The sequence below is a fragment of the Schistocerca gregaria genome, chromosome 2, assembly GCF_023897955.1.
Source record: "Schistocerca gregaria isolate iqSchGreg1 chromosome 2, iqSchGreg1.2, whole genome shotgun sequence".
Classification (NCBI taxonomy): Eukaryota; Metazoa; Arthropoda; class Insecta; order Orthoptera; family Acrididae; genus Schistocerca; species Schistocerca gregaria.
Genome location: NC_064921.1, coordinates 737,829,299 through 737,839,764, shown reverse-complemented (window position 1 = coordinate 737,839,764; position 10,466 = coordinate 737,829,299). Strand labels below are relative to the sequence as shown.

The 10,466-nt window shown below is 48.4% G+C and overlaps 6 non-coding genes across 6 annotated transcripts; all 6 read left to right on the top strand.

Annotated features, from left to right (window-relative positions):
* Nucleotides 1-899: 899 nt before the first annotated feature.
* On the top strand, nt 900-974 carry Trnas-cga (transfer RNA serine (anticodon CGA)). The gene has a single exon. It is a non-coding gene; the product is annotated as a tRNA-Ser (tRNA).
* Nucleotides 975-1,200: 226 nt separating this feature from the next.
* On the top strand, nt 1,201-1,275 carry Trnal-caa (transfer RNA leucine (anticodon CAA)). Its single transcript has one exon. It is a non-coding gene; the product is annotated as a tRNA-Leu (tRNA).
* A 527-nt stretch (nt 1,276-1,802) lies between these two features.
* Trnal-caa (transfer RNA leucine (anticodon CAA)) lies at nt 1,803-1,877 on the top strand. The gene has a single exon. It is a non-coding gene; the product is annotated as a tRNA-Leu (tRNA).
* A 226-nt stretch (nt 1,878-2,103) lies between these two features.
* Nucleotides 2,104-2,178, top strand: Trnal-caa (transfer RNA leucine (anticodon CAA)). The gene has a single exon. It is a non-coding gene; the product is annotated as a tRNA-Leu (tRNA).
* A 3,236-nt stretch (nt 2,179-5,414) lies between these two features.
* Trnas-uga (transfer RNA serine (anticodon UGA)) lies at nt 5,415-5,489 on the top strand. Its single transcript has one exon. It is a non-coding gene; the product is annotated as a tRNA-Ser (tRNA).
* Nucleotides 5,490-7,220: 1,731 nt separating this feature from the next.
* On the top strand, nt 7,221-7,295 carry Trnas-uga (transfer RNA serine (anticodon UGA)). The gene has a single exon. It is a non-coding gene; the product is annotated as a tRNA-Ser (tRNA).
* The last annotated feature ends 3,171 nt before the right edge of the window (nt 7,296-10,466 follow it).

Here is a 10,466-nt window from a genome sequence, read left to right as displayed (position 1 = left end):
CTGGCAGATTAAAACTGTGTGCCTGACCGAGACTCGAACTCGGGACCTTTGCCTTTCGCGGGCAAGTGCTCTACCAACTGAGCTACTGAAGCACGACTCACGTCCGGTACTCACAGCTTTACTTCTGCCAGTACCTCGTCTCCTACCTTCCAAACTTTACAGAAGCTCTTCTGCGAAACTTGCAGAACTAGCACTCCTGAAAGAAAGGATATTGCGGAGACATGGCTTAGCCACAGCCTGGGGGATGTTTCCAGAATGAGATTTTCACTCTGCAGCGGAGTGTGCGCTGATATGAAACTTCCTGGCAGATTAATCTGCTCCAGAATGAGATTTTCACTCTGCAGCGGAGTGTGCGCTGATATGAAACTCCCTGGCAGATTAATCTGCCAGGAAGTTTCATATCAGCGCACACTCCGCTGCAGAGTGAAAATCTCATTCTGGAAACATCCCCCAGGCTGTGGCTAAGCCATGTCTCCGCAATATCCTTTCTTTCAGGAGTGCTAGTTCTGCTAGTTTCACAGAAGAGCTTCTGTAAAGTTTGGAAGGTAGGAGACGAGGTACTGGCAGAAGTAAAGCTGTGAGTACCGGACGTGAGTCGTGCTTCGGTAGCTCAGTTGGTACAGCACTTGCCCGCGAAAGGCAAAGGTCCCGAGTTCGAGTCTCGGTCGGGCACACAGTTTTAATCTGCCAGGAAGTTTCATATCAGCGCACACTCTGCTGCAGAGTGAAAATCTCATTCTGGGAACATCCCCCAGGCTGTGGCTAAGCCATGTCTCCGCAATATCCTTTCTTTCAGGAGTGCTAGTTCTGCAAGTTTCGCAGAAGAGCTTCTGTAAAGTTTGGAAGGTAGGAGACGAGGTACTGGCAGAAGTAAAGCTGTGAGTACCGGACGTGAGTCGTGCTTCGGTAGCTCAGTTGGTAGAGCATTTGCCCGCGAAAGGCAAAGGTCCCGAGTTCGAGTCTCGGTCGGGCACACAGTTTTAATCTGCCAGGAAGTTTCATATCAGCGCACACTCCGCTGCAGAGTGAAAATCTCATTCTGGAAACATCCCCCAGGCTGTGGCTAAGCCATGTCTCCGCAATATCCTTTCTTTCAGGAGTGCTAGTTCTGCAAGTTTCGCAGAAGAGCTTCTGTAAAGTTTGGAAGGTAGGAGACGAGGTACTGGCAGAAGTAAAGCTGTGAGTACCGGACGTGAGTCGTGCTTCGGTAGCTCAGTTGGTAGAGCACTTGCCCGCAAAAGGCAAAGGTCCCGAGTTCGAGTCTCGGTCGGGCACACAGTTTTAATCTGCCAGGAAGTTTCATATCAGCGCACACTCCGCTGCAGAGTGAAAATCTCATTCTGGAAACATCCCCCAGGCTGTGGCTAAGCCATGTCTCCGCAATATCCTTTCTTTCAGGAGTGCTAGTTCTGCAAGTTTCGCAGAAGAGCTTCTGTAAAGTTTGGAAGGTAGGAGACGAGGTACTGGCAGAAGTAAAGCTGTGAGTACCGGACGTGAGTCGTGCTTCGGTAGCTCAGTTGGTAGAGCACTTGCCCGCGAAAGGCAAAGGTCCCGAGTTCGAGTCTCGGTCGGGCACACAGTTTTAATCTGCCAGGAAGTTTCATATCAGCGCACACTCCGCTGCAGAGTGAAAATCTCATTCTGGAAACATCCCCCAGGCTGTGGCTAAGCCATGTCTCCGCAATACCCTTTCTTTCAGGAGTGCTAGTTCTGCAAGATTCGCAGAAGAGCTTCTGTAAAGTTTGGAAAGTAGGAGACGAGGTACTGGCAGAAGTAAAGCTGTGAGTACCGGACGTGAGTTGTGCTTCGGTAGCTCAGTTGGTAGAGCACTTGCCCGCAAAAGGCAAAGGTCCCGAGTTCGAGTCTCGGTCGGGCACACAGTTTTAATCTGCCAGGAAGTTTCATATCAGCGCACACTCCGCTGCAGAGTGAAAATCTCATTCTGGAAACATCCCCCAGGCTGTGGCTAAGCCATGTCTCCGCAATATCCTTTCTTTCAGGAGTGCTAGTTCTGCAAGTTTCGCAGAAGAGCTTCTGTAAAGTTTGGAAGGTAGGAGACGAGGTACTGGCAGAAGTAAAGCTGTGAGTACCGGACGTGAGTCGTGCTTCGGTAGCTCAGTTGGTAGAGCACTTGCCCGCAAAAGGCAAAGGTCCCGAGTTCGAGTCTCGGTCGGGCACACAGTTTTAATCTGCCAGGAAGTTTCATATCAGCGCACACTCCGCTGCAGAGTGAAAATCTCATTCTGGAAACATCCCCCAGGCTGTGGCTAAGCCATGTCTCCGCAATATCCTTTCTTTCAGGAGTGCTAGTTCTGCAAGTTTCGCAGAAGAGCTTCTGTAAAGTTTGGAAGGTAGGAGACGAGGTACTGGCAGAAGTAAAGCTGTGAGTACCGGACGTGAGTCGTGCTTCGGTAGCTCAGTTGGTACAGCACTTGCCCGCGAAAGGCAAAGGTCCCGAGTTCGAGTCTCGGTCGGGCACACAGTTTTAATCTGCCAGGAAGTTTCATATCAGCGCACACTCCGCTGCAGAGTGAAAATCTCATTCTGGAAACATCCCCCAGGCTGTGGCTAAGCCATGTCTCCGCAATATCCTTTCTTTCAGGAGTGCTAGTTCTGCAAGTTTCGCAGAAGAGCTTCTGTAAAGTTTGGAAGGTAGGAGACGAGGTACTGGCAGAAGTAAAGCTGTGAGTACCGGACGTGAGTCGTGCTTCGGTAGCTCAGTTGGTAGAGCACTTGCCCGCGAAAGGCAAAGGTCCCGAGTTCGAGTCTCGGTCGGGCACACAGTTTTAATCTGCCAGGAAGTTTCATATCAGCGCACACTCCGCTGCAGAGTGAAAATCTCATTCTGGAAACATCCCCCAGGCTGTGGCTAAGCCATGTCTCCGCAATATCCTTTCTTTCAGGAGTGCTAGTTCTGCAAGTTTCGCAGAAGAGCTTCTGTAAAGTTTGGAAGGTAGGAGACGAGGTACTGGCAGAAGTAAAGCTGTGAGTACCGGACGTGAGTCGTGCTTCGGTAGCTCAGTTGGTAGAGCACTTGCCCGCGAAAGGCAGAGGTCCCGAGTTCGAGTCTCGGTCGGGCACACAGTTTTAATCTGCCAGGAAGTTTCATATCAGCGCACACTCCGCTGCAGAGTGAAAATCTCATTCTGGAAACATCCCCCAGGCTGTGGCTAAGCCATGTCTCCGCAATATCCTTTCTTTCAGGAGTGCTAGTTCTGCAAGTTTCGCAGAAGAGCTTCTGTAAAGTTTGGAAGGTAGGAGACGAGGTACTGGCAGAAGTAAAGCTGTGAGTACCGGACGTGAGTCGTGCTTCGGTAGCTCAGTTGGTAGAGCACTTGCCCGCGAAAGGCAAAGGTCCCGAGTTCGAGTCTCGGTCGGGCACACAGTTTTAATCTGCCAGGAAGTTTCATATCAGCGCACACTCCGCTGCAGAGTGAAAATCTCATTCTGGAAACATCCCCCAGGCTGTGGCTAAGCCATGTCTCCGCAATATCCTTTCTTTCAGGAGTGCTAGTACTGCAAGTTTCGCAGAAGAGCTTCTGTAAAGTTTGGAAGGTAGGAGACGAGGTACTGGCAGAAGTAAAGCTGTGAGTACCGGACGCGAGTCGTGCTTCAGTAGCTCAGTTGGTAGAGCACTTGCCCGCGAAAGGCAAAGGTCCCGAGTTCGAGTCTCGGTCGGGCACGCAGTTTTAATCTGCCAGGAAGTTTCATATCAGCGCACACTCCGCTGCAGAGTGAAAATCTCATTCTGGAAACATCCCCCAGGCTGTGGCTAAGCCATGTCTCCGCAATATCCTTTCTTTCAGGAGTGCTAGTTCTGCAAGTTTCGCAGAAGAGCTTCTGTAAAGTTTGGAAGGTAGGAGACGAGGTACTGGCAGAAGTAAAGCTGTGAGTACCGGACGTGAGTCGTGCTTCGGTAGCTCAGTTGGTAGAGCACTTGCCCGCGAAAGGTAAACGTCCTGAGTTCAAGTCTCGGTCGGGCACACAGTTTTAATCTGCCAGGAAGTTTCATATCAGCGCACACTCCGCTGCAGAGTGAAAATCTCATTCTGGAAACATCCCCCAGGCTGTGGCTAAGCTATGTCTCCGCAATACCCTTTCTTTCAGGAGTGCTAGTTCTGCAAGTTTCGCAGAAGAGCTTCTGTAAAGTTTGGAAGGTAGGAGACGAGGTACTGGCAGAAGTAAAGCTGTGAGTACCAGACGTGAGTCGTGCTTCGGTAGCTCAGTTGGTAGAGCACTTGCCTGCGAAAGGCAAAGGTCCCGTTTTCGAGTCTCGGTCGGGCACACAGTTTTAATCTGCCAGGAAGTTTCATATCAGCGCACACTCCGCTGCAGAGTGAAAATCTCATTCTGGAAACATCCCCCAGGTTGTGGCTAAGCCATGTCTCCGCAATATCCTTTCTTTCAGGAGTGCTAGTTCTGCAAGTTTCGCAGAAGAGCTTCTGTAAAGTTTGGAAGGTAGGAGACGAGGTACTGGCAGAAGTAAAGCTGTGAGTACCGGACGTGAGTTGTGCTTCGGTAGCTCAGTTGGTAGAGCACTTGCCCGCGAAAGGCAAAGGTCCCGAGTTCGAGTCTCGGTCGGGCACACAGTTTTAATCTGCCAGGAAGTTTCATATCAGCGCACACTCCGCTGCAGAGTGAAAATCTCATTCTGGAAATATCCCCCAGGCTGTGGCTAAGCCATGTCTCCGCAATATCCTTTCTTTCAGGAGTGCTAGTTCTGCAAGTTTCGCAGAAGAGCTTCTGTAAAGTTTGGAAGGTAGGAGACGAGGTACTGGCAGAAGTAAAGCTGTGAGTACCGGACGTGAGTCGTGCTTCGGTAGCTCAGTTGGTAGAGCACTTGCCCGCGAAAGGCAAAGGTCCCGAGTTCGAGTCTCGGTCGGGCACACAGTTTTAATCTGCCAGGAAGTTTCATATCAGCGCACACTCCGCTGCAGAGTGCAAATCTCATTCTGGAAACATCCCCCAGGCTGTGGCTAAGCCATGTCTCCGCAATATCCTTACTTTCAGGAGTGCTAGTTCTGCAAGTTTCGCAGAAGAGCTTCTGTAAAGTTTGGAAGGTAGGAGACGAGGTACTGGCAGAAGTAAAGCTGTGAGTACCGGACGTGAGTCGTGCTTCGGTAGCTCAGTTGGTAGAGCACTTGCCCGTGAAAGGCAAAGGTACCAAGTTCGAGTCTCGGTCGAGCACACAGTTTTAATCTGCCAGGAAGTTTCATATCAGCGCACACTCCGCTGCAGAGTGAAAATCTCATTCTGGAAACATCCCCCAGGCTGTGGCTAAGCCATGTCTCCGCAATATCCTTTCTTTCAGGAGTGCTAGTTCTGCAAGTTTCGCAGAAGAGCTTCTGTAAAGTTTGGAAGGTAGGAGACGAGGTACTGGCAGAAGTAAAGCTGTGAGTACCGGACGTGAGTCGTGCTTCGGTAGCTCAGTTGGTAGAGCACTTGCCCGTGAAAGGCAAAGGTCCCGAGTTCGAGTCTCGGTCGGGCACACAGTTTTAATCTGCCAGGAAGTTTCATATCAGCGCACACTCCGCTGCAGAGTGAAAATCTCATTCTGGAAACATCCCCCAGGCTGTGGCTAAGCCATGTCTCCGCAATATCCTTTCTTTCAGGAGTGCTAGTTCTGCAAGTTTCGCAGAAGAGCTTCTGTAAAGTTTGGAAGGTAGGAGACGAGGTACTGGCAGAAGTAAAGCTGTGAGTACCGGACGTGAGTCGTGCTTCGGTAGCTCAGTTGGTAGAGCACTTGCCCGCGAAAGGTAAACGTCCTGAGTTCAAGTCTCGGTCGGGCACACAGTTTTAATCTGCCAGGAAGTTTCATATCAGCGCACACTCCGCTGCAGAGTGAAAATCTCATTCTGGAAACATCCCCCAGGCTGTGGCTAAGCCATGTCTCCGCAATACCCTTTCTTTCAGGAGTGCTAGTTCTGCAAGTTTCGCAGAAGAGCTTCTGTAAAGTTTGGAAGGTAGGAGACGAGGTACTGGCAGAAGTAAAGCTGTGAGTACCAGACGTGAGTCGTGCTTCGGTAGCTCAGTTGGTAGAGCACTTGCCTGCGAAAGGCAAAGGTCCCGTTTTCGAGTCTCGGTCGGGCACACAGTTTTAATCTGCCAGGAAGTTTCATATCAGCGCACACTCCGCTGCAGAGTGAAAATCTCATTCTGGAAACATCCCCCAGGTTGTGGCTAAGCCATGTCTCCGCAATATCCTTTCTTTCAGGAGTGCTAGTTCTGCAAGTTTCGCAGAAGAGCTTCTGTAAAGTTTGGAAGGTAGGAGACGAGGTACTGGCAGAAGTAAAGCTGTGAGTACCGGACGTGAGTTGTGCTTCGGTAGCTCAGTTGGTAGAGCACTTGCCCGCGAAAGGCAAAGGTCCCGAGTTCGAGTCTCGGTCGGGCACACAGTTTTAATCTGCCAGGAAGTTTCATATCAGCGCACACTCCGCTGCAGAGTGAAAATCTCATTCTGGAAATATCCCCCAGGCTGTGGCTAAGCCATGTCTCCGCAATATCCTTTCTTTCAGGAGTGCTAGTTCTGCAAGTTTCGCAGAAGAGCTTCTGTAAAGTTTGGAAGGTAGGAGACGAGGTACTGGCAGAAGTAAAGCTGTGAGTACCGGACGTGAGTCGTGCTTCGGTAGCTCAGTTGGTAGAGCACTTGCCCGCGAAAGGCAGAGGTCCCGAGTTCGAGTCTCGGTCGGGCACACAGTTTTAATCTGCCAGGAAGTTTCATATCAGCGCACACTCCGCTGCAGAGTGCAAATCTCATTCTGGAAACATCCCCCAGGCTGTGGCTAAGCCATGTCTCCGCAATATCCTTTCTTTCAGGAGTGCTAGTTCTGCAAGTTTCGCAGAAGAGCTTCTGTAAAGTTTGGAAGGTAGGAGACGAGGTACTGGCAGAAGTAAAGCTGTGAGTACCGGACGTGAGTCGTGCTTCGGTAGCTCAGTTGGTAGAGCACTTGCCCGTGAAAGGCAAAGGTACCAAGTTCGAGTCTCGGTCGAGCACACAGTTTTAATCTGCCAGGAAGTTTCATATCAGCGCACACTCCGCTGCAGAGTGAAAATCTCATTCTGGAAACATCCCCCAGGCTGTGGCTAAGCCATGTCTCCGCAATATCCTTTCTTTCAGGAGTGCTAGTTCTGCAAGTTTCGCAGAAGAGCTTCTGTAAAGTTTGGAAGGTAGGAGACGAGGTACTGGCAGAAGTAAAGCTGTGAGTACCGGACGTGAGTCGTGCTTCGGTAGCTCAGTTGGTAGAGCACTTGCCCGTGAAAGGCAAAGGTCCCGAGTTCGAGTCTCGGTCGGGCACACAGTTTTAATCTGCCAGGAAGTTTCATATCAGCGCACACTCCGCTGCAGAGTGAAAATCTCATTCTGGTATCATGGAGATGTATGAGTCAGAGTGGGATCTCACTGGGTATACACAGTATATGACGCAATTTAAGTTATCCCACTTGCTATGAGTAGGGATTTTCAAAGAGAAAAGAACACTTAGAACTATGGGACAGCAGGATAATACTGGACGGTACAGAGTGTGACATTTTGTGATGGACTTCTCAGATTTTGACAACAATAACAGGGACTATGGCTCTAAATCTAACATATCCATTATTGTACTTGTCCAGTAACTCTGTAAGAAGTACTGTTTTTCCCTGTTTGAGTTACCACTAATAAAACAAGTGGAAAATCATCTGTCCGACCTGCAGTTGTAACAGATAATGTAATACTGGAGCAGGTAACACACTTTCCAATATTTTGGTTGTGAGATAGCATGAAGTTTCAACAATGAAATTGCTACGAAGCTCCTAAAATTTAACAAAATCTGTGGGACAATTAAAAAAAAAAGAAGAGAGAGACACAGATGAAAAAGTTATGGCATTGCCTTCTATGCTCTATGGATCTGAAGCCTTGCACACAAAATGATACAACCAGAGTTCATGCTGCAGAAATGAGATTTCTGCACAGTGTTAAAGGGCACACAGAGAAGAACACGCCAGAAGTGAAGACATTTGGAAGTTGATTCACTGCACAAGAAATTAGGCCTTCTTCTGTGCAGCCTTTGACTATCTATGGTAGAGAACTGTATGCCCTTCTGAACTCCCATTGCATTACATACTCACCAAGTGGGACACCCATAATATTTAAGTAGTTATTAGGGTACCAGCCACTATACACCATGCAGCAGAGAGAAGACAGTAAGTGCAGAAAATGTAAATGAGAATGTAAATAATATTATCTTATTTGAAGTTATTCATAGATTTAGCAACAGTCTGGGAATCAGTGGACCAAATCTTCTTGAGGAGGTGAGGAGAACTGTGGCAACACCTCTTTGTACTGACTTCATAACCCATGGCAAGGCAGGTGAGCTACACTATCAGATCAAAAGTATTTGGACACCTACCTGAAAATGACTTACAAGTTCATGGTGCCCTCCATTGGTAATGATGGAATTCAATATTGTCTTGGCCCACCCTTAGCCTTGATGACAGCTTCCACTCACAGATGGATATGTTCAATCAGGTGTTGGAAGATTTCTTGGGGAATGGCAACCCATCCTTCATGGAGTGCCACATTGAAGAGAGGTATCAATGTCGATCGGTGAGTCCTGGCACGCAGTCGGCTTTCCAAAACATCCCAAAGGTGTTCTATAGGATTCAGGTCAGGACTCTGGGTAGGTCAGTCCACTAACAGAATGTTATTGTCATGTAACCACTTCGCCACAGGCAGTGCATTACGAACAGGTGCTTGATCTTGTTGAAAGGTGCCATCACCATCCCCGAATTGCTCTTCAACAGCGGGAGGCAAGAAGGTGCTTAAAACATCAATGTAGGCCTGTGCTGTGGTGATAGTGCCATGCAAAACTACAAGGGCTACAAGCCCCCTCCACAAAAAACACAATCACACCATACCACCACTGCCTCCAAATTTTACTGTTGGTACTACACACACTGGCAGATGACGTTGACCGAGCATTTGTCATACCCACACCCTACCATCAGAGCACCACATTGTGTACTGTGATTCGTCACTCCACACAACATTTTTCCACTGTTCAATCATCCAATGTTTACACATCGTTTGGCATTTACTGGTGTGATGTGTGGCTTAGGAGCAGCCGCTCAACCATGTAATCCAAGTTTTCTCACCTTCTGCATAACTGTCATAGTAATTGCAGTGGATCCTGATGCAGTTTGGAATTCCTGTGTGATGGTCTGGATATATGTCTGCTTATTAAACATTACCACCCATTAAACATTACCACCCTCTTCAACTGTCGGCAGTCTCTGTCAGTCAACAGACGAGGTCAGCCTGTACAGTTTTGTGCTGTACGTGTCCCTTCACATTTCCACTCACTATCACATCAGAAACAGTGGACCTAGGGATGTTTAGGAGTGTGGAATTCTCGCGTACAGGCCTATGACACAAGTGACACCCAATCACCTGACCATGTTCGATATCCGTGAATTCTGCGGAGTGCCCCATTTTGCTCTCTCACAATGTCTAATGACTACTGAGGTTGCTGATATGGAGAACCTGGCAGCAGGTGGCAACACAATGCACCTAATAGGAAAAACTTATTTTTTGGGGGTGTCTGGATACTTTTAATCACATAGTGTAGCTGCCTGTGAAATCCTGCTCTGAGGGCTGGAATGTTACTGAAACAGCACAATGCAAGATGGCAGTTCATCACTGATACTGAAGCTGAAATGCATTCCACATCAGTCAACAGTCCAAGGTGAGCCAACCAGCTTTGTGTTACATCTAGCTGCTTCATTTGCTAGATGCTGATCTACTACCTGCTGCTATACCTGATGATTCCCAGATTTGAGCTAGAGCCACATCCAGGGTGCTTTTTTCTGGTCGCGTTTCCGAGAGGTCTTGGATTTAGGGCTTGCATGTCATAGGTCTGACCAGACACTGGAGCAGCCAGCTGTTCAGCACACTTGTGCCTGCTGCCTGCCAATATCTGTCAGGCTCATGTCTAAAAGACCATCACTAGCTGCTGCCTGGGGCTCAGTGCATGCCATCAAGTCACTGAAAGAGCGTCCTGCTGAATAAATAACGTATTTGTTAATTGAGCTCTGGTGATTCTGTGACCACCAAGTTGCTGGTACTATAAAAACCCATCAACTGCACGTGCCACTGTGGATTAGACAAGACCATCCTGGCAATTCATGGTGTCCTCACTCTTGACATTATTACAGCTCTATCAGGAAGAAATATTTTCCAATGTGTTTCACTAATCTGTTTGCCTTCTTTATTTTGCCAGTTTAATGACCTGAATGTTCCTCTAGGATTGTTGATGATACTTTTGGTGATACAGAATCACCTTCCCTGACTGCTCTTTCAATTCTAAGTTTTCCACTATGATGACGCAGGCAAATGGAAGTGTTTAACACTGGGATGCATACACATTTCATTGAAATGAGGTCAAAGTCTATGACCCTAGACAAAGTGGTAAATTGTACTCACTGATTTG